The 27,669-nt window shown below is 36.9% G+C and overlaps 1 long non-coding RNA gene across 1 annotated transcript; it reads left to right on the top strand.

The window, feature by feature from the left end:
* Positions 1 to 19,475: 19,475 nt before the first annotated feature.
* On the top strand, positions 19,476 to 26,193 carry LOC125160343 (uncharacterized). Its single transcript, XR_007150218.1, has 3 exons — positions 19,476 to 19,684; positions 20,711 to 20,858; positions 25,969 to 26,193. It is a non-coding gene; the product is annotated as an uncharacterized LOC125160343 (long non-coding RNA).
* The last annotated feature ends 1,476 nt before the right edge of the window (positions 26,194 to 27,669 follow it).

The following is a 27,669-nucleotide window of genomic DNA, read 5'->3' as shown; positions in this document are numbered from 1 at the left end:
TCCATATAATAAGTACAGAAATGCATTTCTAAGGTTGTTTCTTATAGAGATTCTCAAAATAAACTACTGATGTTCCCATAAGGCATGATTTAGTGTAAAAAATTCTGAAAAGGTCCATGTCTATCTTGACCCAAGGATCTATTTTTGAATGTCTAGACATGACATTTAAGCCATTTCATCCAAATATTGTTTCTCCAACTGAACTTTTGAAAAAAAATGCATTGCAGTAAACTTGAGGCTATACTTTATGACAACTTCTTGGAGTGCATCTGGTTTATATAGTTGATTGCCCATGAAGTCTGTGTCTTAGCCATCAATTCCAATGATGGGATTAACATCCTTTTGTTGAAGCTAAGAAACCTATTAATGTTAGGAGGATATGCCTAGGTAGAAGACCATCACAACTCCCTTCTTAAGTAAAGACTCCTTAGTAAGACTGAGCTTTTCTACAGAAAAGTTTTGAATCCTCTTCAGGGTACAGTCAAGATCCTACAGTTTCACTTATGTAGTATCATCAAAATAGTTTCGGCTTAGGAGTTTCAAAGGCAGTTATAAACATATGCTCATTTTGGCCAAATCACCTTAAACTCTCTGTGAAGTATATATGTAAAATGAATGCCTCTCAAGGAGCAATGCTAATTCTGTATTTATTCTTCCAAATACACTGTATGGGAAGGTACTTAAATGAGTAAATGTGTCCTATGGTTTGTTATTTATAAAGTGTAACACAAAAATCTTCCAAAAACAATACCCATGTTTTAGAATAACCAATTTTTCTATTGCCCTATTTTCTGGTGACAAATACCTACAGGAAAAAGTAACTGATAAACCTATTCCTAATTGAAGATAACAAAATGTTCTTTGCATAAAAAAGTCTTGTCTATTGTAGCAGAAGTTACAATCTAGTTGAGCTAACTAAAGTAGAGAGTAAGTCAACTCAGACACAATAGGACTACTAAAAAAATTAAGACCTCAGTCACGTGGCATATTAGAATATTAGAAAAACCACAAATGACAATAAATTTTAGAAAAATTGCATACTCACCCACCCACACATACGTATACACACACCCCAGATATCTAAGCTCTGCCTATTCTAAACCTACAGAAAAAAGGTCTCTTGGAGGTGAGGTCTGAGGATGTGTTATTTTAAAGCACTCCCAGCAACTCTGATGGGCAGCCAGGTTGAGAACCATTCCTTCATGGGGCAAGCCATCTGGCCCCACTTAGTGTCCTTGGCAAATAAAAGGTAAGCCTTTCATTGTAGGACCAAAAAAACAATAAGCTGTTGAAATAGTATTGGGTTTGGAACAACTAACTCTTGGAGTAAACTGCCCAAAAGACCTCCAAGGTTGAGGGTAGTCATTTTTGTTTTTTATGGTAAAAATATTTTCTTCTGGATTATTTCTTGCTATTTTTTATTATAATATTGTAAAATTTATAACATGCTTTTTAAAATTAGCAATATAAGCAGATATTTTCACATGTTAATGTTCTTCTATGAAATGATGTTCAATGGCTACAGAAAATTTCATTTCATAATTATTGCTTTTCTACTTTTGGAACAGTTATTGCTTTTCTATTTTTGGAAATTTCAGCTTTTCAATTTATGACTCAAAAATAATCTTGAAATAATCCTCCTAGAATATAAATTTTTATACACATTTTGAATACTTCCTTAGGAGCTCTAGAGGTGGGAATCTTGGGTTATAAAAGAATATTCCTAAGGCATTTCATACAACTTGCTTGACTACCCTTGGGACATACTAATTTTACATTTTGACTGGAATTTATTATCCTTGAATCCTTACATATTGGTAATATTAATATGAAATAGCTTACCTTTTCCTGACCCTGTCATATTTATTGTTCAGTTAGGGAGTTTGTTTTTTCCTATTGATATAAATTCTTTGTGTTTCACACGTGTAGTGTAAAGCATAAATTTCCAAATTATTTTACTTAAAAATTTCCTTTTGGTGTTTTTGGATGTATAAAAGTTGATAACTACTTTTTGAGAACAATTCACAATTCAAGTATGTACCTACAAAACAGAGTCAACCTTTGAAAGATCATCAATATGAGAAGTATCATGTATTCCCATCCTATATTGGACCACTCCAAGCTCTAAAACTAGTAGTCTCTCTCCCCCCCTAACAATATCTAGCTTAATAAAAGGCATTTACATCTCGGTATGAATTTAAGTCAATGTTTTACATTTCAAGGGGTACTCAGATTTTCAGTCTTGCCTCTAAGATAAGCACTGTGACTTATTAAAGAAATTTTAGGCATTGAGGAATGGGGTAGAGGAGGTAAAATCAATTCTGCATCTATTGATTGAGCACCTGTAATGTAAAAGTCACTGAATTAGCCAAGCATCAAATGCCTATGTGTAAGGACAGCTGTTGTGAACATGCTACAATGTAAATAATATTTTTAAAAATTTACTGATGAACATATACACCTTATTTGTTTGTTTGTTTGTTTGTTTGTTTGTTTAATAATAAGAGTATTTTATTCTTATGTAGAGCTTAGACTCGTGAATAAAATGACTGGCTCAGATTCTTCAGTTGGTGTTTCATGTGACTGAAATTAAAATGTAGAATGACCTATTACAAATTCAATGTTTGGTGAATGAACTGATATTTTTAAAGAAAGACACAGTAGTCAAAATCAAAAGAAATAAGCCAGAGATTTTTCCAAAGTCTAACTGAAGCATGGGTGTGGTTGAGTATGAATGCAGCTACATATTTAATGGAATTCTTGGTTTTCTTTTATTTTCTATATTTCAGAGGCTTCATTTGTTTACAATGCTTTATCACTGCATGGGGATTTTATTTCATGTAGTTGAGGGGCAAGTTTTCTTTTAATAATCCCTGTGTTGAAACATCTTTCTATATAATCAAAGGTACACATACACACACACACACACACACATATATATATATATATATATATATATATACATACACATATACATATGTATATAATTTATGAGTTAGGTTCTTTAGTCAATATGGCTTGATTTACACTTGGGTTCTATAGTTAATGTTCTCTGCATGTTAACCAATTTGCTAAACACAGAAATCTGAAGTTATGTATTTGCTGTTTTCCACCGTACATCATTGAATGTATATATTCATGACACTGCCTGTCTCTCCACACTACTGGCTTTTACTTGAAGTCACCTGCATTTGGCAGAGGACTCAAAGATGTGACTAAGAAGTTGGAAAGTGAAATTAATAGAAGCTTAAAAGGGAATTTGGAGAGATGGAGGACAAAATTGGATACTGTGGAAGACTCATTTTATCTTGGGAGAATGGAGGAGGAATGTCCCAGTAATGCTAAGGAGAAATCAGGAGGTAAAGGGGTCAAGCACAGTATTTACCCTTTTACCAGGTGTCCACAGAGTATGGCCACCAAAGAGTGTGACTTTGACACATAAGCACAGTGATTGAGACAGTTTCTTGGAGGGGTCAATAAGGGTTGGATAGGACTCATATCTCACATAGCAATGAAAGGGTACTGTGTTAGAAAGAACCACATCTAATAGCAGCATTGGGCAAGATACTCTGTGTGACTGGAGGGCATTATATTTGTAGAAATCCTACCTGAGAATGGAACAAGGTAAAGAATGAAAGGTAGGAGACAGAAGCATTATTGTTGGAGATGCCTTTACATCCAGCTGGGATTAATAAATGATATGGATAATTCTATTTTTTTTCCCTAACATGGACCAAAAAAAGGGGGGGGGCATGGGAAAAGATTTAGTAGATAAAAGAAAGTCAAATATTTACCGGTGGCCTATTTACTGATTATATTTGTTGTTCTATTTTTTTGTTTGTTTTTTATTTCAACTACCCTTGATACTCCCTTACAAACACCCTTCACTTCCTGGATGTATTTGGGTAAACACAGTTGCATTGACTGGATTCACTTAAAATCTATGACCCGAAGTGTGGAAGGAATATTTGGATTCTATCCTCCCTGACAATACTCTTCCCTCTTTCCCAAATCAGGAAGTGGGATTTTGTCCTCCAACTTTGTTCGTGATTTTTTTTTAATCTTAGAGAGAGTGCATGAGCAGGGGAGAGGGGCAGAGGGAGAGAGAGAGAAAGAGAATCTTAATCAGGCTCCACACTCAGCATGGAGGCTGATTTTAGGTTCAATCTCATGACCCTGGGATGATGACATGAGCCAAAATCAAGAGTTGGATGCCCAATTGACTGAGCCACCCGGGTATCCCTGTTCTTAATTTTTAAGTCTTTGGAATATTCTGGGGCCCTTGCATTTCAATATCAGTTTCAGGATCAGATATTAGTTGGGATTTTAATAGGGATTACATTAAATTTGCAGATCAGTTTGGGGAATGTTGTTATCTTAACAACATTAAGTCTTCTGATCCATGGACATAGGTTGTCTTTCTATTTATTTTGGTGTTCTTTCATTTCTTTCACCAATATTTTGGAATTTTCACACTGTATGCTCTGCACTTCCTTTGTTAAATTTATTCCAAAGTATTTTATTCTTTTCGATATTATTGTAAATGGAATTGTTTGTTTCCTTAATCTTATTTTTGGATTTTTCATTGTAAGTAAATAAAAATATAATTTTTTTATATTCATCTTGTATTCTGCAAACTTGCTGAACTTTTTTTTTTATCATTTCCAATAGTTTTTTATTTTAATGGTTTCCTTAGGATTTTCTATATGAAAGATCATCTGTATTTGCAATTAAAAATAGTTTTACTTTTTTCTTTTCAATCTGGATACCCTTTACTCCATTTTCTTGCTTAATTGTCCTGGCTAGGCTCTCCAGTACAACGTTGAATAGAAGTACTGGGAGAAGATATCCCTGACTTGTTCTGGATCTAAGTTGATTCAAGTCTGATGAAGTCCTAGTTCTTTGTCCTTTCAGGTAATCCAACTATACCTCCATAAAATGCTCATTTGAGTCAGATGCACCAATATTCTAGATAAAGAATTCTTACCTTTATATCAACAACAAGAATCCTCAGAACTTATAACCTCCCAAAACTGAATCAGGAAGAAGTAAAATCTGTAACAAAGACAAGTCCAGGACCAGACAGCTTCCCAGGTGAATTCTACCACATATTCAAAGAAGAGTTAATACCTATTCTTCTCAAACTATTCCAAAAAATAGAAGAAGAAGGAAAGCTTCCAAACTTATTATATGAGGCCAGAATTACCTGATACCAAGACCAGATAAAGACATGACAAAAAAAGAGGACAGGCCAGTATCTCTGATGAACACAGATGCAAAAATCCTCAATAAAATATTAGCAAACCAAATCCAACAATACAGTAAAAAATAATGCACCATTATCAAGTGGGGTTTATTCCCAGGGTGCAAGTGTGGTTCAGTATTCACAAGTCCACCAGCATGATACGTCATATCAATAAGAGAAAGGATAAAAAAAACATGATTATTTCAACAGATGCAGAAAAAGCATTTGACCAAATATGAGATTCATTCATGATTAAAAAAAAAACACCTCAACAAAGTAGACTTAGAGGGAACACACTTCAACATACTAAAGGCCATATATGAAAAACCTACAACTAACTTCACACTCCAATGGTGAAGAACTGAAAGATTTTCCCCTAAGGTCAGGAACAAGACAAGGATGTTTACATTCGCCACTTTAATTCAACATAGTACTGCGAAGTCCTAGCTAGCTATGGCAATGAGACAAGAAGAATAAACAAAAGGCATCCAAGTTAGTAAGGAAGAAGTAAAACTTTCAATTTTTTCAGATGACATGATACAATATATAGAAAACCCTAAAGACCCCACCAAAAAACTAATAGAACTCATAAACGAATTCAGTAGACTTGCATGATACAAAATTAACACACAGAAGTATGTTGCATTTCTGTACTCTAATAATGAAGTAGCAGAAAGAGAAATTAAGAAAACAATCTCACTTATAATTTGCACCAAAAATGATAAAATACCTAGGAATAAATTTAACCAAGGAAATGAGGGACGTATACTCTGAAAACTTTAAAACATTGATGAAAGAAATTGAAGACAACATATACAAATGGAAAGATATTTTGTGCTTATGGATTGGGAGAACAGATATTGTTAAAATGGCCATACTACATAAAGCAGTCTACAGATTTAATGCAATCTCTATCAAAACATCAATAGCATTTTTCACAGAACAAGAATAAATAATTCTAAAATTTGTATGGAACCACAAAAGACCCTGAATAGTCAAAGCAATATTGAAAAGGAAGAACAAAGGTGGAGGTATCACAATCCCAGATTTCAAGATATAAAACAAAGCTGCAGCAATCAAAACAGTATGGTAGTGGCACAAAAACAGATACATAAAATCAATGGAACAGAATAGAAAGCCCAGAAATAAACCCATGATTATATCGTCAACTGATATATGACAAAGCAGGAAAAAATATACAACAGGGAACAGATGATATTTTTAACAAATGGCGCTGGGAAAACTGGACAGCTATCTGCAAAAGAATGAAACTGGACCAACTGGACCCCTTTTTTACATTGTACATAAACTCAAAACAGATTAAAAGCCTACATGTGAGACCTGAAGCCAAAGAAATCCTAGAAGAGAGCATCATCAGTAATTTCTCTGACATTGGCCATAGCAACATTCTTCTAGATATGTCTTCTGAGGCAAGGGAAACCAAAGCAAAAATAAAGTATTGGGACTGCATCAAAATAAAAAGCTTCTGTATCGCAAAAACAAAACAAAACAAAACAAAACAAAACAAAACAAAACAAAAAAGACAATCAACAAAAAAGACAACCTACTGAATAGAAGAAGATATTTGTAAATGATATATCCAATAAGGGGTTAGTACACAAAATATATAAAGAACTTCTACAACTCAACACCCCCCCCCCCCAAATAATCCAATTAAAAATAGGCAGAAGACATGAACAGACATTTTTCCAAAGAAGATATTCAGGTGGAAAACAGACACATGAAATGATGCTCAACATTTCTCATCATCAGGGAAATGCAAATCAAAACCACAATGAGATATTACCTCACACCTGTCAGAATGGCTACAATAAAAAAATGCAAGAAACAGTAAGTGTTGGCCATGATGTGGGGAAAGGGAACACTCATGCACTTTTGGTGGGAATGCAAACTGGCGCAGCCACTGTGTAAAACAGCACAGGGACTCCTCAAAAAATTAAAAACAGAATTACCATGTGATTTAGTAATTCTACTACTATTTACCCAAAGAATACAAAAAAAATACTAATTTGAAAAGATATATGCACCCTTATGTTTATTGCAGCATTATTTACAATAGCTGAAATATGGAAGCAATACACATATCTAACAAAAGATGGATGAATAAAGAAGATGTGGTATATATATATACACATGTATATATGTGTATGTATATACACTCACACACACATATACACACATATAATGCAATATTAGCCATAAAAAAGACAGAAATCTTGCCATTTACAACAACATGGATGGATCTAGAAGATATAAAGCTAAGTGAAATAAGTCAGCCAGAGCAAGAAATACCATATTATTTCACTCATATGTAAAATCTAAGAAATAAAACAAAGAAGAAAAGAAACAAACCAAAAAAACAGAGTCTTAACTATAGAGAAACAAACCAAAGGGATGGTGGGTAGGGGGTTTGGTGAAATGGGTGAAGAGGATTAAGAGTACACTTATCCTGATGAACACAGAGTAATGTATAGAATTACTGTTGTACACTTGAAACTAATATCAAACTGTATGGAATTTAAAAATTAATTGATTAATTAAGAAAAAGAATCCTTAAAACCAATTGTTGAATGCAACACATTAGGGTATCAAGACTCAGGCCGTTGTCACAAGAATATAGGCCACAATAGATACTAGATTATTATATTCTGGTTTTGAAAGTCTACATAGTGTCTCCCGAACATCTGAACCACAGCATATCTTTATTTTCAGTGATTTCATCTATTTCTATTAATCTCACCAATGAAAGCACATATATAACATTAATTATGCCAGTTAGCCAAAGATTTGGTGAGAAATAATAATGACTAAATACTTAAAGTAGTGACATCTGGAGTGTAGATTTTCTGATATAGTGTTATACAAATACCCTAGAAGGTTAATTTCTGAATTAGGACAACTAACTGTCCCTAGAGTGTAGCTTAAATTAACACATGAGCATGTGTGCGCGTACACACACACACACACACACACACACACACACACACACACACAATTATCATATCCCTGGTGCTTTGAAAATGGAAGAAGAAGCATTATTAAGTTAGATAATGAGAAGAGTACAAATCTTCAGAGACTCCTAACCAGGTCCAGCTTCATGGGCATGTGACCTGTGCAGTCACACAGGGCCCCTGGGCTCAGAAGTGCCCTCAATCTGGTTTTGTGCTCTTCTGTTATCTTGAAATTTTAAATAATTTGAACAAAGGATGCCACATTTTCATTTTGCACTATGCCCCGAAAATTATGGAGCCAGTCCTGTTTCTGAGGGCCATTCACTCTGGAAAAGGATTTCATATGAAGCCTGTGGTCTGTTTTTTCTTTGGAAAAAAAAAGTCAATAGAGCTAGCATCTTTCCATTTTTTCATTTTCACCTGAAGGCCTGGACAAAAACATAAGGGCAGAGGAGTAAATGGTTTTTAAAGGGCACTGTAACATTGAAAGCCTTGACAAAAGTTCCATTAGAGGGTCCAGGCTGGTTCTTATCATTCTGCAAGTGCCTTACCCACTTACTGCCTAATGCCTGATTAAATGCCACCACTTCAGCTAGGTATCTTCTTGTTATTTCTTCTGCCCCTAACCTTATCTCTTTCAATTACAGAGGTTTGATTTTCCTTTCTGATTTTTAAAAAATTCCTGTCTACTTTTTAGATTAAAGTTTAAGGGTAGTATTATTAAAGCATTATGCCAAGCAGAGATAGGAAGCTCTCCAGCAGAAACCGGAGCAAGTCCTTTTTGAAAGAAAGAAATAGAAGGAAGATTTGTAAAGAGCAAGGGCTGGCATTGGCAGATCCTCTCTGCTTTCCTGCCACTCCCTTATAGGGAGGTAGAGTCCTGGGGAGATGAGGATAAGCTAGTTCTTGGGGAGACCCAGGTCTAGAACTAGCTCCATGATTTGCAGGACCCAGTGCAAAATGAAACTGTGGGACCTCTTGTTCAAAAATTAAGATTTTTAAGACCTTGACAGCAGAGCATTAAGCCAAATGTGATGTCCTTCTGTGAGAGATGGGGGCCTGTGTACAGATCATCTATCCATGAAGCTGACCCTGCCCTGGTCATTCATTCAATAAATTTATAGTGTTCTTACGGGGAGTTGCACCTTCTTGTCCTGAAAACTTGGCAGAATAAAAGAAGACAGTTACTTAGCCCCTTAGGGCAAACTGGTTTTCCTCAGGCTTAGCTGGTGAGTCTCCCATAACTTATATGTCCTTGTGAAGTGGTTTCAGGCAACAGACTGACAGCAAATTGAAAGGAGGGCATTGATTTGGGTTGAAGTTTGGTTCTCCAGAAAGCAGACTCTGAAATAGAGCTTAGTATGCTGGATGTTTATTAGGGAGTGCCCTTGGCATTAACACTTGTGGAAAGGAGGGGAAGGAAACAGGATTAAGCAGAGGCTGCAATGCAGGCCTAACAATAGCCTTAGCCTACCTCATGGGGATGCTATAGTGCTACAATGGCCATTCAGTTTTGTCTTGAGCTGGGAGAAGATGGCCAGCCTTTATACTTATGCATGATCAGCTGCTGGATGGGGGCAGCCACAAAAAAGTATCTGACCTTGGGAGAGGTTGTGACTTCAGAGCTAAGGCAAACCCTACAGAGCAATACAGCTATGCTGTCCACCAACAGCACTCCTAGTTGCTGGGACAATAAGCCTTTATTTCTTTTAAAAAAATTTTGTTAATGTTTATTTATTTTTGAGAGAGAGAGAGAGAGAGAGAGAGAGAGCGCGCGCGCGCGCAAGTGAACAGGGAGGGGCATAGAGAGAGAGGGAGACAGAATCTGAAGCAGGCTCCAGGCTCTGAGCTGTCAGCACAGAGCCCAATGCGGCGTTCGAATCCACAAACCGTGAGATCATGACCTGAGCTGAAGTTGGATGCGTAACTGACTGAGCCACCCAGGTGCTCCAGTAAGGCCTTTCTTAAAGAGGAATCTGTATAGCTACATCAGTGTCCATTCCAGGGTGTTATGTGGGAATCACTCCGTGTTGGAAAGTTCAAGATTGGCCTTTTTAAATTAAGTGGGTATGAATTTCAGTCACAAAATTGGGCATGGAAAAATGTCACTTTTCTTCTATCTACAACTAGGAGGACCAATCATCCTGGTTTGCCCAAGATTTACCAGGTTTTGGCAGTGAAAATCCCACATCCTAGAGCAAAATGAGATAGGTCACCCCATCTCAACTCAATTTAACTTCTGGATTTTAAATTCAAAGCCCTCATTTCCAATTGAGAGCAGAAAACTGAATCTTAGATTTCCTTACTCTACTGAGCAATTTTAGTTATTAGTTTAAAGCACAGTCTATTGAGGAGTTTTCACCCTCTCAAGGTTCTGTCACTCTCCTCATTCCTAGGGCTAATTCTAAACTCCCAGGGGCATGGGCAACTGCCATGAAGAGAATTTGGGACAAGAAGTGGCTGATTTTAGCCTCTGCAGTCTCCATCTCTGCAGGCCTCCTGCTCCAGATGGAACTCATCTATGGTACCTGGGTCTCTTTTGCTCTGTTCTTTTGTCCCTCGTGTGTGTGTGTGTGTGTGTGTGTGTGTGTGTGTGTGTGTGTGAGAGAGAGAGAGAGAGAGAGAGAGAGAGAGAGAGAGAGAGAGAGAGAATATGTATATGAATGATGCCTGTAATCTAGGAAACACTTCTAGATCTATACAGCTGTGCCCTCTTTAGCCTTCTCATCCTAACCTTCAAGATCTTCATATTTTCACCCCCACCCAGTTCTTCCCTATCCTTCTTGTGGGCTCAGGGAAGATCAAGAACAAAGGGAAGGGCATCACTTTATGAGCCTTTGGGAAAGACTCTGGGTTGTCAGTAGCACTCTGCTCTAATGTGCTTCATAGCTATTGTCTCCAGTTCTTCTGCCCACATGCCAAGAACAGTGACAACCCCAGAGTTCTTCTGCCCACCCCCAGAGTTCCAGGTATCCCTGGACCAGTGCACTTCCTCTGACTCTTGGAGAAAACGTTGCTTTGATTACTTTCCTATCCCTGGTAGGGACACAGGTTTTATCTACTCTAGCATCCTCCACTTTCATCTATCATCTCACTCTACTTTTCTAGATTGATGCTAACATATTGCTAAAGAATATCATTTTTCTCTGGCAGAGGTGGGAGTAAGAGGGTAGAGTTTTTATATTTGATCAAAGTTAAGTTGCTATCAGTTTAAAATGCTGATAGCAGCTTTAAAAACTCAATTATATCTAAAAGATGTTTTATGTAAGCCTCATGGTAACCTCAAAGCAAAAACCAACAGTAGATATACAAAGATAAAGAAAAGGGAATCAAAGCTTATCACTATGGAAAATCATCAATTAATTCACAATGAAGACAGCTGAAGATAGCAAAAAAGGAAAAATGAAACAGGGAACTATAAAACAGCCAGAAAACAATTAATAAGGTGGCATTAGTAAGTCCTTACCTATCAATAATTAATTTGAATGTAAATAAATTAAATTCTCCAATTGAAAGACATAGGGTGACTGAATGGATATAAAAACAAAATCCAACTATATACTACCTACAAGAGACTCACTTCAGCTTTAAGGACATACATAGGTTAAAAGTGAAAGACTGGAAAAAGATATTTAATTTAAATGGAAACCAAAAGAGAGCAGGAATTGCCAAACTACTATCAGACAAGACTTTAAGTTAAAAGCTGTAATGAGAAACAAAGAAAATCATTATAAAATGAGAAAGAGCTAAATTCATCAAGGAGATAACAATATATAGGTGCCTAACACAGAAGCACCTAAATATATTAAATAAATACTAACAGATCTGAAGAGAGAAAGAGACAACAATGCAACAATAGTGGGGAACTTCAATCCCCTACTTTCAAATAAGCAAGTGGCCTTATCATTTAGACAGAATATTAAGGAAATATGGTATTTGAAATATACTTTAGACCAAATGTACCTCATAGACAAATACAGAACATTCCATCCAAGAGTAGCAAAACAGTTATGCTTCTCAAGTGCACATGGCACACTCTTCAGGTTAATGTTATTAGGCCACAAAAGCCTTTGTAAATTAAAATGACTGAAATCATACCAAGTATCTTTTCTGACAAAAATGGTATGAGATTAGAAATAAGTAATAGGAGGAAAGTGGGAAAAATCACAATATGTGGAAATTAAACAACACACTCCTCAACAATGGGTCAAAGAAGAAATCAAAATGGAAAGAAAACAATATCATGAAACAAACATATGGAAACATAACATACCAAAACTTAGGGGATACAGCAAAAGTGGTTCTAAATAGAATGATTATAGTGATAAAGTCCTGCATTAAGAAAGAAGAAAGATCTCAAATAAACAACCTAACCTTATACCTGCAGGAACTAGGAAAAGAAGAACAAATCAAATCCAAAGTTAGCAGAAGGAAAAAAATTAAAAAGTTAGGAAGTAAATGAAACAGAGATCAGAAAAACCATAAAAAAGATCAATGAAACTAAGATTGGTTTTTGGAAAAGATAAACAAAATTAGAAACCTTTACCAGACTAAGAACAAAAGACTCAAATAAATAATGTTTAAAATGAAAGAGTAGATCTCATAATTGATACCACAGAAATACAAAGCATCTTAAGAGATCACTATGAACAATCATATCCCCCCAAACTGGATAATCTAAAAGAAACGGATGAATTGCAAGAAACATACAACTTACTAAGAATTTACCATGAAGAAACAGAAAATCTGAACAGACCAATAATGAGTAAAGAGATTGAATCAGTAGTGAAAAATTTCACAACAAATAAAAGCCCAGGACCAAATGGCTCCATTGATTAATTCAACCAAACATTTAAAGAACTAATACCAATCTTTCTTTCTTTCTAAGTTTACTTATTTTGAGAAAGAGAACACAAGTTGGGGAGGTACAGAGGAGAGAGAGAATACAAACCACGCGCCACACTGTCAGCACAGAGTCTCATACGGGCCTTGAACCCAGAAACCGTGAGATCATGACCAAAGCCCAAATCAAGAGTTGGACACTTAACCAACTGAGCCACCTACACACTCCAATACCAATATTTCTTAAATTCTTTCAAAAACTGAAAAGAAAGGAATAGTCCCAAACTCATTTTAAGAAGCTAGCATTACTCTGATACCAAACCCAGATAAAGACAATACAAGAAAATAAAAACTACAGGCCAATATAGCTGATGAATATAGATATAAAAGTTCTCAACATAATACTAGAAAACTGAATTCAGCAGCACATTAAAAGGATCATAAACATGATCAAATAGTATTTATCTCTGGCTTGGAAAGTAATGTAAAAATCAATCCATCAATCAAAAAGGGAAAAATGTATTTCTGGGACACAAGGAGAATTCAACATATGCAAATCAATAAATGTGATACACCACACTAATAAAATGAAAGACTAAAATCATATGATCTACTCAACAAATGCAGAAAGCATTCAATAAAATACAACACACTGTCATGATGAACACTCTAAACAAATTGGGTACAGAAAGAACATGCCTCGACAAAATAAAGGCCCTTTATGATAAGAGCTAACATCACACTCATTGGTGAAAGGTGAAAGCTTTTCCTCTAAGATCAGGAAAAAGACAAGATTCTCACCACTCCTACTCAACATACTAGTGGAAATCCTAGACAGAGCAATTAGGCAAGAAAAATAAAAGAAATCAAAATGGAAGAAGTAAATTGTCTCTTTGCAGATGATATGATCTTAAATATAGATAATCCTAGAGTCCACCCCAAAACTGTTAGAACTACTAAATGAATTTAGTCAAGTTGCAAGATTCTAAACCAACACACAAAAATCAGTTGTGCTTTTACACACTAACAATGAACTATCTAAGAAAAAATAAAGAAAACAATCCCACTTTCAATAGCATCAAAATAATAATATATATACTTAGGAATAAATTAACCAACAAGGTGAAAGATCTATACAATGAAAATAATAAGATTTCGGTGAAAGCAACTTAAGATGACACAAATAAATGGAAAGACATCCCATGTTCATTGATTGGATGAATTTTGTTAAAACGACTATACAACTCAAAGTCATCTATAGATTCAATGCAAGCTCTATCAAAATGTCAATGGCATTTTTTCACAGAAACAGAAAAAACTATCCTGAAGTTAATTTGGAACCAAAAAAGATCCCAAATAGTCACAGCAATCCTGAGAAAGAAAGAGCAAGTTGGAGGCATCACACTTCCTGATTTCAAACTATATTACAAACCTACAGTAATCAAAACAGTACAGTACTAGCAAAAAAACAGACACATAGACTAATGGAGCAGAATTGAGAGCCCAAAAATAAACTCTCACATATACAGTCAACAAATATTTGACATGGAAGCCAAGAATACTCAACAGGGAAAAGACAGTCTCTTCAATAAATGATATTGGAAAAACTGGATATCTACATGCAAAAGAATGAAATCAGAGCACTCTCTTACACCACTCACAAAAATTAACTCAAAATGGATTAAAGACTTAAATGTAATACCTGAAACCATAAAAGTCCTAGAAGAAAACATAGGGAAAATTTTGACATTCATCTTGACAATGATTTTTTTGGATGTGATACCAAAAGCACAAGCAACAAAAGTAAAATTTAAAAAGGGGAACTACATCAAACTAAAAAGCTTCAATCAAAAAAAGAAACAACAGCAAAAGAAACAATTAACAAAATGAAAAGACAGCCTACAGAATGGAAGAAAATATTTGCAAAACATGTATCTGGTAAGGGATTAATATCTGAAATGTGTAAAGAGTTCATGCAACTCAATAGCAAAAACAAACAAACAAAAAACAAACAAAAAAACCTCAAACAATCTAATTAAAAAAATGGGCAAAGAACCTGAGTAGATATTTTTCTAAAGAAGATATACAAATGGCCAGCAGGTACATGAGAAGATGCTCATCAACACTAAACATCAGGAAATTCAAGTCTAAACCACAATGGATACCTTAGACTTAAACAATCATATTGTACACCTTAAATGATGCTATATGTCAATTATATCTCAGTAAAGCTGGGGAGAATAAAAAGAACATCACTTCTTTCCTTTTTTGAAAGATTTTATCTTTAAGTAATCTCTACATCAAACATGAGGCTTGAACTCACAATCCCAAGATCAAGAGTTGCATGCTCCTGGGGCACCTGGGTGGCTCAGTCAGTTAAGTGTCGGACTTCAGCTCAGGTCATGATCTCACACTCCGTGAGTTCAAGCCCCGTGTCGGGCTCTGTGCTGACAGCTCAGAGCCTGGAGCCTGCTTCAGATTCTGTGTCTCCCCCTCTCTCTGCCCCTCCCTTGCTCATGCTCTGTCTCTCTCTGTCTCAAAAGTAAAAATAAAAACATTAAAAAAAATTAAAAAAAAAAGAGTTGCATGCTCTACTGACTGAGGCAGCCAGGCACCCCTAATATCGCTTCTTTCTAAACTTCCTTCTCCTCTCTCTCCTGCTTGAAGTTGTTTCTTTTTAATGTCTTGCAATAGAATGTGAAGTTGATCCACCTCATTTTATCTATTATCATTCGTTTTCTGTCTTGTATGTGCATCAAACTTTATGAATTTGAAATGGAATTTGTATTTTTGATTCAGTTGTGTGCTACAGCCAGGTCATACTAGCTCATAAAAACTACTTATTAGCATCTCTTCCTAACTCCACATTAAGTCTCATTGGTAGCTTGAAATCAGCTATCCTGGGGTTATTTACACTACAGAAACCAACAAACACCATAAATCAGGGCTCTGTTTCTAGAGAGCCATTTCCTGAACATTTACCAACACACCACTGCTTCAGTTTGAGCTTTGAACTGATAAATTCCTACTGTGGTTAATGAAGACTTATATCTCATGGAACTAAAGGCTACAATCATAGGAGAAGTGAAGAAGAAAGGAACTTAGAACCAGTTAATACTTCAAGTTATTAGTCAATGGGCAATTCACACATGTGCAATCATCCTCTGTTCCCTATCTCTATCACTCCAGTCCCCAGTGCCCCGTAATTGCAAACTGAGGCACATTCTTCTTTTCAGGAGAGAAATTAATACAAAAGATTAAGCATTAAATAGTCTAGAACCCAAGACTTCTTATCTAAAACAATAATTTTTTCCTTTTTTCTTTTTTTTCTCAGAATACTGATGAGTTTCTTTGCTGGAGCATCACAAGGGATTCTGATTTTGATTCTGTTAAAATTCTGGCCAAGAGCTTCATGTGCAGAGCTTCACGTGTTAATTGGTGGATCAGACATTAGGAAAGTTAAACAGGTAAGTTCTAGGACTACCCAGTACAATGTAAATCATTCAGTGATGCACAAATGAAACAAATAATACACCCAATATTTTTAAAGTGGATCTTGATTATATCCTACTACAAATATTACACAATTAATTCCTACCCCTAAAAGAAGTGTTGAGCTCTCAGATTTTAACTCATTTATTTAGACAGTGTTTGATACCAAAAATACCAGTCAGGTAGAATAATTTGATAGTCCTTTTATCAAACTATCAGGCTCTGTTCTGAAACACCTATTTCTCCATTCATTTGACAAACATTTATTGGGCACCTGTAGGTACCAAGCACTGTTCTCCATTTTAGAGAAACAAAGTTGTACAACATAAACAAGACTTATACTGTCAATGGGGCTTATATCCTAGCTAGGAGGAGATGACACATACATCTAAACATGTGTAATGCAGACAATTAAAATAAGCAGAGGTAATAGAGCATGACAGGGTGGATCCAAGTTAGAATGCATGGTCAGGGAGGCTCCTCTGAGAAGATAACATGTAGGCTGAGGTCTGAATGACAAGAAATAGGCAGCCATGCTAAGACAAGGGGAAGACCTGTCTGGACAGAGACAGCCAGACAGCTGGTTCAGAGGCCCCAAAGCAAGAGTAAGTTTGTCATTTTCAGGGACCACAAAGTTAGCTAGTGTGGCTGGAACATAGTGGGCAGGGTGTCAAAGAATTAACCAGGAGCCAGACCATTGACATTTCATCCAGAGGCTAGCTCAGACATCTAGAAAAGAAGTAAGAACAGTGACCACTAGGAACTGGGATTAGACTCCTCGCCACAGCAGTTCATTTTCCTTAATACATGTAAATCTGGTAGTTTAGACTAAGGTGTTGGTAGTAGAGAAAAGAAGATGGCTTTAGGATATGAGTTAGAGGTTGAATCAAAATGACTTGGATAGATACAATGGATTGATTGTAAAAAGTGAGAAATCAAGAAATCAAGGCTAAAGTCTAGAATTTTTCCTGAAGCACATATATGGAAGGTGATGTTGGTGGAATAATTTAATAAGATGGGGAATTCCATGGAGAAGCATCTTTAATAAGGAATCATGAGTCCACTTCAGCCACACTAAGTAATGCCTATTTGACCTTGTATGTTGTCTATAACCTGTTTTAAAAATATTTCAACATCAACAATATGCTAGCATGTGTGTAAATGTCTATGTGTATTTCAATACCATTTTTAGGCACTTAACTTGAATTTAAAAGTGGTTTTTTAAAACCTGAAACATTTTTTACCTTGCCTGAGCCCACTGTGAGCCAGCGATTCTCCACTCACCTTGCGCTGACACTGACGGAGTGAATGTGGGCAGAGCGTTGGTGGCCAGGCTCAGACTGAGGCTGCTACATCTGGCACTGCTCCTACCCAGGCAGATTTATTCAAATCAAACAACTGTTGTACACTTTCAAGTAACTCCTCCCACAATACCTGGACTGCTCCAAATCCAGTTAATGCTACCACCGTGGTTACAGGCGGTGCTCTGCAGTCAACAGTCTCTTCATGATCTCATTCTCCCTTCTACATCTCTAATGTTAAGAGACTCAGGCCAAGAAACACCTATATTTCTCCATCTTCTAAACTCAATCCAAATGGTGTCTGGACACCCGGTGTGACAAGGAAAAAACAGGTCTTCGTTGGATGTAATTCCACCCCTTATTTTATTGACACAGGAAATGTTGAGGATGCCAAATATCATTGGATTGAAGAACATGTGAAGGTTTTAACTAGATGATGAATCTCACAAACAGTGAGATCATGAGCCAAGTCAAACCAAGAGTCAGAAGCCTAACCAACTGAGCCATCAAGGTACCCCCTGACAGATCTTGAAATTAAAAAGGCAAATATGAGTGGGGCACCTGGGTGGCTCAGTCAGTGGAGCATCCGACTTCAGCTCAGGTCATGATCTCACGTTCATGGGTTTGAGCTCCATGTTGGGCTCTGTGCTGACAGCTCAGAGCCTGGATCCTGCTTTGGATTCTGTATCTCTCTTTTAAAAAAAATTTTTTTAAAAGGCAAATGTGTGCAAGAGCCAAAATTGTAAATCAAGTATTTGTAAAGTGAACACTGGAAGCTTACCTACATTATATTCAGAAAAACTTCTATACTCTTTTTGTAAATACTTTTCTTTAAGACTCTGAATCAGAATAGCCACATGTGGAACACTTTCTGTTAGTCAATATCTTTAGATAGTTAGAACCTGGTCCTAAGCCTCAAGTGGGCTTCATTCTGGAAAGTAAATCTTTTCACAACTGCCTCAAAGCAGAGAAAGCTTTTTAAAAAATAGACACTCTAAGGTCTTTAGTTCGCATGGTTATATACTGAAGCTTAGATGTTCCAGTACCTAATATGACCATAGTGGTCTTGATAGCCAAAGTCATTTTTTTCCATCTTTAGGACCTACACCAGGATAACCATATCCAACAGATCTCAAGATAACTGTATGTGTGAATGAACATTCCGTTTTGTTTCAAGCCTGAATGTGGTACTATTTTGCATTGTATATTATGTTTGTGTATTTATGCTTTGATTCATAATAACTTCTCATTTTATGGAATTTATTTGCATTGAACACAAACTGTAAATAAAAAGAAATGGCAGAGAGAGAGAGAGAGAGAGAGAGAGAGAGAGAGAATTTGAAACAGGCTCCAGGTTCTGAGCTGTCAGCATAGAGCCCGATGTGGGGCTCAAACTCATGAACTGTGAGATCACAACCTGAGCTGAAGTAGAATGCCCAACCGACTGAGCCACCCAGGTGCCCCAACCTCAAACATTTTTAAAATGCAATTGATTTGATTGGTTTGAAGAACATGTGAAGGGTTTAACTAGATGATGAATGTCTATTAAATAAACTGGGGTTTCATGTGCAAGATTAGTTAAGTCAGTACTACTCTTAGACCTAAATCTGAGCAAAATAGACTGTTGCCCATGGCCCTACACTTTAGAGCTCACTTCTGACCTTTTTTTCAGCTCAACTCCAATCTAAGGGGCCAAGAAGACATGTACTATCAGACAAATACCCATGTGACTAAGGTCCCAGAATTCCTTGCCCAGATGGTCCAGACATGCTCCCAGAGATGGGAAGCCATCTTCCTTGGGTACTTCCTTCCAAGGGTATATCTCACTACCGGTATGGATCCTCCATGGCCTAAGATTTGGGTAAAGGATAGCTGTTTGGTTTGTAGCCAGAGCAGGTACTGTTAATAGAGCTTTGACACATGGTCTAGTTTGGTATCTCCTTGCCTATTTGTATGAGATCCCTTGTTGTGCTAGAGGGTACTGAAGGAAGAAGAGCTCAGGTTAGGGTGAGCAAATTACAGAAAGGGATTTCAAGGATTCTGGGGATTCTAAATTATAACCTGGCTTTCTAGGCCATTACTGAAAGTGTATTTGTGATAGTAGGATCAAACATATTTAGCAGTTTGATAGCTTGATTTATAACTTACAAAAACTTAAGACTTATGGTATGTGGGTTTCCATTGCTATTCTTGCCATCAGTTCTACAAACTTTAGGGGCAGACCTGGATGGCAGGCAGCAAAGAAAGTGTTATTTCCATAAAGCTGTTGAACACCAGCTTCCACATAAAGGTTTTGTTTTGTTTTTTTAAAGTTCACTTATTTATTTTGAAAGAGAGAGAGAGGGAAAACACAGATAGAGGAAGGACAGAGAGAGAGAGAGAGAGAGAGGAGGAGAGAGAATCTTAAGCAGCTCCATGCCCAACACAGGCCTAGATCTCATAAACTGTAAGATCATGACCTGAGCCAAAATCAAGAATGGGATGCTTAACTGACTGAGTCGCCCAGGTGCCCTACTCATAAAGTTTTATAGCTCAGTTATGTGTGTATAATATTTATATATTTTGGCAAAGACAGTTACTATTTTCATTAGTGGACTATAGCCATTTTTTAGGATGCAATTTCAAGGACATATCTGCACCAAAGTTTCCTTAATTAAGAATATTGTTTTTCTCACAACACTGTACTCCGCTAAAATTTGTGTTTACATATCACAAAAGTTTTATCTTTAATATTGAAATTCTTACCTGAATTCACAGTAATGTCAGAATGAATATCCAAAAGATGTATTTCAATTTCATGAACTGAATAAAGAAAAACAAACCTTTACTGGAGCCAATTTTCTCTTTGATTTATCTAGGACACTGGCATAAAACTAGTTTCATTGAACTGTGCAGTTCTTCTGCTAATGGAGCCAACACATGAAGAGTTATCACTTCACTTTTCATTTGCCCAAAAGAAAACTTGGAATCCAAAGTGGGCAAAGTTAATGAAGAAAATCATCTGAGGTAAATGAAAAGTCAAGCTTCACTGAGTGATATGTAAATGTACTTTCTGCAGGCATACATTTGGTCATTTTTGGATATAGTCTTAAATTAACTTCTAACTTTTGGAATAAATGCTGGTACTTCTTCAGTAGATGTGTATCTTTCTGGTGTTTATGTGGTGAGTGGTGTCACTTAGCCCTCATGGTAGATGGTAAGTTGTGTTGATAAACATTCTTTGCAAGGTCCACATTCATCATCAACTTTGTTGTGAAACTGAAATTCAGAACTTAGTTTTTTGCTTTTTTGTTTGTTTTTTGGCCTCTTTGCTGCTGAGTTTGTTACAAAACAAAATTACCAAATAATAATTACTGCAGATATATGTACATAAACCAAACAATAAGTAACAAGACCATGTAATGAGAGTACTCAGGCTGGTCTCTATAAGCTCTATATGATGGCCCAGGCTCCAGCTCCCATTCATGTTTCCCAACTAAGCAATGAAGTCTCAAGTTTCTACTGATCCTGCCAACTGATAGCTAGTGGCTTCATTCATTTTGAAGAGTGTAGGTGTAGTGTAGGCCACAGAACAATTGGCGGACCCAACAATGGCAATTAGGGACAGTGCTGTTGAGTCTTTTCTCCTACCAGCACCCAAACTGGGAGGAATTAACTTCATGAGATAGCTCTCTCTTGCCTGAAGACACTATGTTTACCAGCAAGTGCTATGCATGCTGTCTTTGAAAGGGAGGTTAAAGTAAAAACAAAATCTGTTCACATATCTCCCACGCTACTAGACAACCATGTCAGAAGCTGAAAATACAGAGAGCTACCAGTGCAGCTATTAATAATTCTTCATTTAAAAAAAAATTTAAAAACCTGAGGAAAATGTTAGACCACTTGAGACACTGGGACAAAAGGTGCAAATTGGAATTGTTCCAATTTTGGTCACCATAGTTATAGGAAAATAAAGAAAGGGCATTTTCTTTGCCCCTTTGGAAATGGTGTTTGTAATTTTGCTACCTGGCATATAGGTATACCTGAGTTTTCTAAAGGTGTAGTTTCCTAGGTGTGAGTTCTTTTAGCCAATGGCAATATATGAGCCCAGGATGCCTGCTTGATACCTGTGGCTATGTGACCTTCATTCTATTCCTTTTGCCACTGAAAATAATTCAAAAGCTGCCTGATTGACTAGGCTGCCCTGGCCATTTAGTTTTAATGACAGAGCTGAGCAGGCTGGGGGACAAAAGACCTAGCACATGGCATGTACTCAATCAATATTTCAATAAAAGAAGCCATTGTTGGAGGTGCTACTGAAACCCATCAACTTCCTCTGGGCTGTTTTCCTTGTAACATCAGAAAGTTCAGAGTAGCTTCCATGGCTATGTGTTTATGACTCATATAAACATATAAATATTTAGTAGAATTCTAAATAAAGAATCAAAAATAATGTCAGTAGTTTCTTGAAAGTCATGAAATGAGCTTACATCATTAAAAATATCAATAAATAACTGCCCCATTAGGATATCAGAAACACAATATTTTGCAAGGAAGTTTATAGCAAAAAAAAGAGAGACAGACCATTCATCTCAGAATCACTGGGTAAATTGCTGGGCAAAGACCTGCCTATCATATTCTACTGTTCCTAGAATGCTGACTACAGCTTTTGCCTCTGCTTGACATGTCAAGCTAAGTGCTAAATGCTGATATTTGATATTATTTGATGTCTTAATCAGATTCTTATTCAATAGAAGCCACTGCCACAGTTTGCAAAGACTTGTAGAAATTGAAATTCTAGTCACTAATATTATTTTTAGCTTGCTCTTTGGTTCCATAATTTAAGCTGATTTTTTTTAGGCTTCTAATTAAGTAGGTGAAGAGGAACATTATGGAACAGTGGTTAACACTAGGATTGGTGTGATATTCTCTCATTGCTCACCATATCCTGCCTTTGCTTTTTATTTTTATGTTTTTAGCACTAAGGAGAGCTGATATTATCATATATGTATATCGTCTTTCCCAAAAATGTCCCCAGATGTATCTTCTCAGAGGACATAAATACCTATATTAGACATGAGGAGAATTTTTTAGTTAGTCCCTAAGAGGTAGGATGGTGTTTATGGGTTCCAGAATGTAGTTGCTTAAGTTCTCTGACAGAATAAAATAACTCGTGTTGCTAACACAGATGGGAACAAAAAATCATGTTAGGCTTTATCAAAGAGTTTTCTATGGAACAAGAGTTACATGTGCTATTCCATGAAAGGAGGGGAGGGTTCTGTGGCTAGGACCCTCCCACCATACTTCCTTCTTGGAGGTTCCCAACATATGTTAACGTAATAAAGAATTTGACTGGTACTGTTATGAAGAAACCATTTAAGTTAGTTTAACTTGCAGTTTTCTAAATTTGTCTAGAGTTTTTCATGAAGCCCGCATTTTGTGTTACTTTACACAGAAACACTGTAGTGGTGTAATATCATTTATTAAAGTCTGTTTTCGTGCATTCACTGGACTAATAATTTACTTTTCAAGATATACTTTCCAAGATATTATTTCCTATTTATGTACACTAAATCTAGGTGTATTTTCTTTCAGGTTTTATTTGCTGATTGGTTATGATAACCACCCCCAAATGCTCTTAGTGTCATGTGATCTTATAAAATAAGTGACTCTCTTTCCAGAGCTCATGAGCTTCTGTTATCCAGTCTCATTTCTTACCTTTCCTTTGCTGCTAGGCTTTTGAAGCTTTGTTATCTTCTACCCCACAGAACCACTGCAATTTAGCTGGCATTTGGCCAGTTTCTGTTTCTCTCATTCCCAATTCTCTTACCCCCAAATGTCATTTTGCTCTAAGATTGGATCAGTACAATAAACATTGATCATTTTATTTGTGTCTGTCATTCCAATAAAATGAAAACATTCCAGATTATGGATATTATCTCTTGACAGAGCAATACTGACCGTATTCACTTTTTTCCTGACTAGAATTTACTACACTTTTTTCTTGTAGTGCAAGTCTCATTAATACCTAATGAAAGTATCGAATTCAGGCTAGCAGTCTCAGTGGACCACCCTCCAGCCCTGTGGTAGAAGTGAAAATCTGGAGTCATTTTATTTACTCAATTGTGAATGCTTTTGCCATCCTAGCCATCGGGGTACAGAGACAAGAACAATACAGGGAGTCCCCTGCTTTCATGAAATGTAGATGAGGGTGTTATAGCTCATAATATAGTATTTAAAAATGCATCTTGATCCAGTTTTGAGGCCTGGCTTGAAAGCAAGTCAGTTCCCCCTTTTGAGCAGCTCAAGTCCACATTCCTGTGACTTCTCTTATGGAACTCCTACACACCAGGAGTCAATGCAGCAGACCTAATTGCCCCTGGGCCAAGTACCAGACAACTAGAAACAATCCCTAAGTCCTAGAGCTTATGAAATTATTCAAATCAGCCAATTCACAGGGAGCATGCTCAACCTAGTTAACCCCACTCTGCTTGACATACATAAACTGCCTCCACCCCCTGGTGTAAACCTCCATGTGGCCCTGCCTGACAGCTTGCTGTCCTTTGGCAAGTAACAAAAAGTTCTGCTTTTCATCTATCCAAGTGCCGGTGTGTTGTGCCATCAAAGAAGACTTAAATCTAATAAAACATAGCTACAAGCAAAATTTTCCTTTTTCCCTCTTATTGTTATACAGATTCCAAAGGACTTAAAATACAGGTACTAATTGGTGGTTGGAAAGGAGGTAGGATCAGGATTTCAAGAGAAGAGAATTCTTTAAAAAAAAAATTAACTTGAATAACTTAATTCCCCCACCAAAGACTTTAGCAGGTTAATGCGTCCCATATATTCAGTTATTGATTATATGCCTATTGAGCATCTGCTGTGGCCCTGGTATTATAATGCTCCAGGTGGTATGCAAGAAAAGAAAGTGTGTATCCTACCCTTGAGAAACCTGCAGATTAATTAAGAAGACATGACATGTACTTATAATGATTACAAAGACAAAATAAAGTGTGTAGTAACTAAACTATCCCTAAGTCCAAAAATTGATAAAAATATGAAAGAACTAGAGAAATAAATTGGCTTGCAATTTTCAATAAGTGCTAACTTTAAAATAATTTTGAACTTTCCTAGTTATTTTGCTAAAATAAACCGCTTGCATTGTTGCTCTTTTCCTGAGTTCATTCTTCCTAGGTCTGAAACCCTTTCTGTGAGGCGCACAGGGCCTGGCTGTTTCTAGCCCTGCCTCAAAAAACTCAGATGCTTTGCAGTCATGTGCATTTTGAGCTGAAGCAGGTAACAATGTTCTCTCAAGGGATGGATTTTGGAGGAATGTGTTGACAGTTCAGATCAGGTGAAGCTATTTCTTTCAGAACTTGGGTGTATTTCAGTAAGGAAAGTGGTTTCAGTCCAAATTCATTTGCAATACCAACCTTCTTGGCTGGGGAACTGAATGCTTAGCTAATTTGTTTTCAAGGGGTAGGCTTCCATGTGTTTAAATGACTAACTGGTCTGGAAGTTGGGCTTCTCCAGATGGCATTTTATGTCGATCCGCGGTCTTCAGGGGAACTCACACTTTTCCAAGGAGAGCAGCAGGCTGTAGTTGACCAAGCCCCTGCCCTTTCTCTAGACTCACTCTCCCATGGCTTTCGATCATTATTCCTACCACTACTTTCTTACTGAACATACCCTGTGTAAAGGATTACAGTAGCCTCTGCAGGGGATGCCTAATATTCCACCAGAGAGATGAGGCATGGATTCTGTTCAAGGCAGAATGTGGACACAGCCATAAAAAGACATAAAGTGTTGAGTACATGAAGTGAAGAAGGAGTCACTTCCATCTGGGTGGAATAGAGAGAGCTTTACAGAGAAAATAACACTTGCATTGGGATTTGGGAGAACAGGTTTGATTTGTCAGCTATTGAAGGAATCGGCAAACTGCAGCTTATGGGCCAAATCTGTCCCAGCAACCTGTTTTTCTAAATAAAGTTGTTCTGGAACTCAGCCATGCCCACTCACTGATGTATTGCCTATGGCTGCTTTCATGCAACAACAGCAGAGGTGAGTAACTGTGACAGAAACTATATAGCTCTCAAAGACTAAAAATTTTATTTTTTTTTATTTTTATTTTTTACAGAAAAAACGTGTGACTCTTGGGATAAACTTGAAGTAGGCCAAAATAGAGAACTTCATTTGGCAGACATTCTGGAAACAGAATGCTTCTGAGCCTTGGGAGTGTCTGAATGTTCACAATGATACTGAACTTCAGGACACGGAGTGTGGTGGATGGACTGTAGAAGACCGGTGTTGTGGGTAGGAAGAAAAAGTCAGAGGTTATGTTGTCACCTCTGTGAACAATAATGAATGTGGATTAAAGCTATGTCTGAGATAAAAGGCAAAGGATACAAAAGACACTATGAATAAAGCCCAGGCAGGGAGGACCAAAGGCAAGAGAGAATTGAGGATGGCACAAGGGTCTTTTTTGTTTGTTTGTTTATTTTTGAGACAGAGAGAGAGAGAGAGAGAGAGAGAGAGAGAGAGGGAGCGAGAGAGAGACATAGAATATGAAGCAGGTTCTAGGCTCTGAGCTGTCAGCACAGAGCCTGACACAGGGCTCAAACTCACGAACTGCAAGATCATAACCTGAGCTGAAGTCAGATGCTTAACCAATTGAGCCACTCACATTCCCTTGGCTCTAGAGTCTTGAGTTTGGGTGACTGGGGATGTCAGTAATCCTTTCTATGAAAATATATCAACCTCAACAGGGCAAATTGGATACTCCTCCAACCATACCCTGATTAGGAGGAGAAATAAAGCTGGAGTGGCCCCATCCCTCCAGGGCAGATGGCACTAGGAAGAGAGGTGGTCAGAAGCTATTGTTACAGAGAAATAAGACTGACAGGCTTGCTTACAAAAAAATATCTATTACTAGATAGGAAACCAGCCCAAGGAATCCAGTCCCTGAGATAAAAACAGTGAATGAGTTGGAGGAGTGTCTTTATGTTTTAAGTCATCTTGAAGTATAGCCAGATAAAATACAAATTGCCTAGTTAAATTTGAATTTCAGATCAACAAAGAATAATTTTTTTTAAAAGTACATCTCAAATGTTACATGGGACATATTATTACAAAAAAATTATTTGTTCTTAGATCAACAATGAATAACTTTCTAGTGTATGTCCCAAGTATGGGATGTATTTATACTAAAAATCATCTGTTTGTTATCTAACATTCAAATGTCATGGTTTTTTTTTGTTTGTTTTTGTGTGTTTTTCTAAATCTGACACACCTACTTGTAAGATAAGCAAGCCAAAGCTTTCACTTTTGAGGAGACTGAGCGACTGAGAATTGAAGCACCTGTATTTGTTTTCTCTCACAGGAGTTGAGTTGACTCTGACAGCCCTTCTGGAGCCCACAACTGAGCAGGGATAGCTCAGTGAACATCAAACCAGAGTATGAGACGTTTCAGAGTGCAGACAGAGGATGCACCAAGGGGTGTGGTAGGGTGAAGTTTCCAGTGATGGTGGCTGGGGCATCCAACTGAGGGAGTTAAATAAAGGGTTGTATGGAGTAAAGAGTATCTGGATTAGAGAGGCAGATTGAGTTCAGGACAAGGATAGATTCCTTAGAGAAGGCTCCTTTCAAAGACCTAATTCTGGAAGGAATTTTCTTGGGGTAGAATAAAGCAGCAACTATACTAACTAAAGGTCCCAGTTTCTATTACACTGGCTGCAATGTAGACATATGTCTACTTCATACCTCTGAATCTTTGATATGTCGGGTCAGTGAAGGGATGAAAACTATTCACCCCAGTTATATCATAGAGCTGTGTGATGAT

Source organism: Prionailurus viverrinus, chromosome A2 (genome assembly GCF_022837055.1).
Source record: "Prionailurus viverrinus isolate Anna chromosome A2, UM_Priviv_1.0, whole genome shotgun sequence".
Taxonomy (NCBI): domain Eukaryota; kingdom Metazoa; phylum Chordata; class Mammalia; order Carnivora; family Felidae; genus Prionailurus; species Prionailurus viverrinus.
This window is presented reverse-complemented; position numbering and strand designations above follow the sequence as displayed.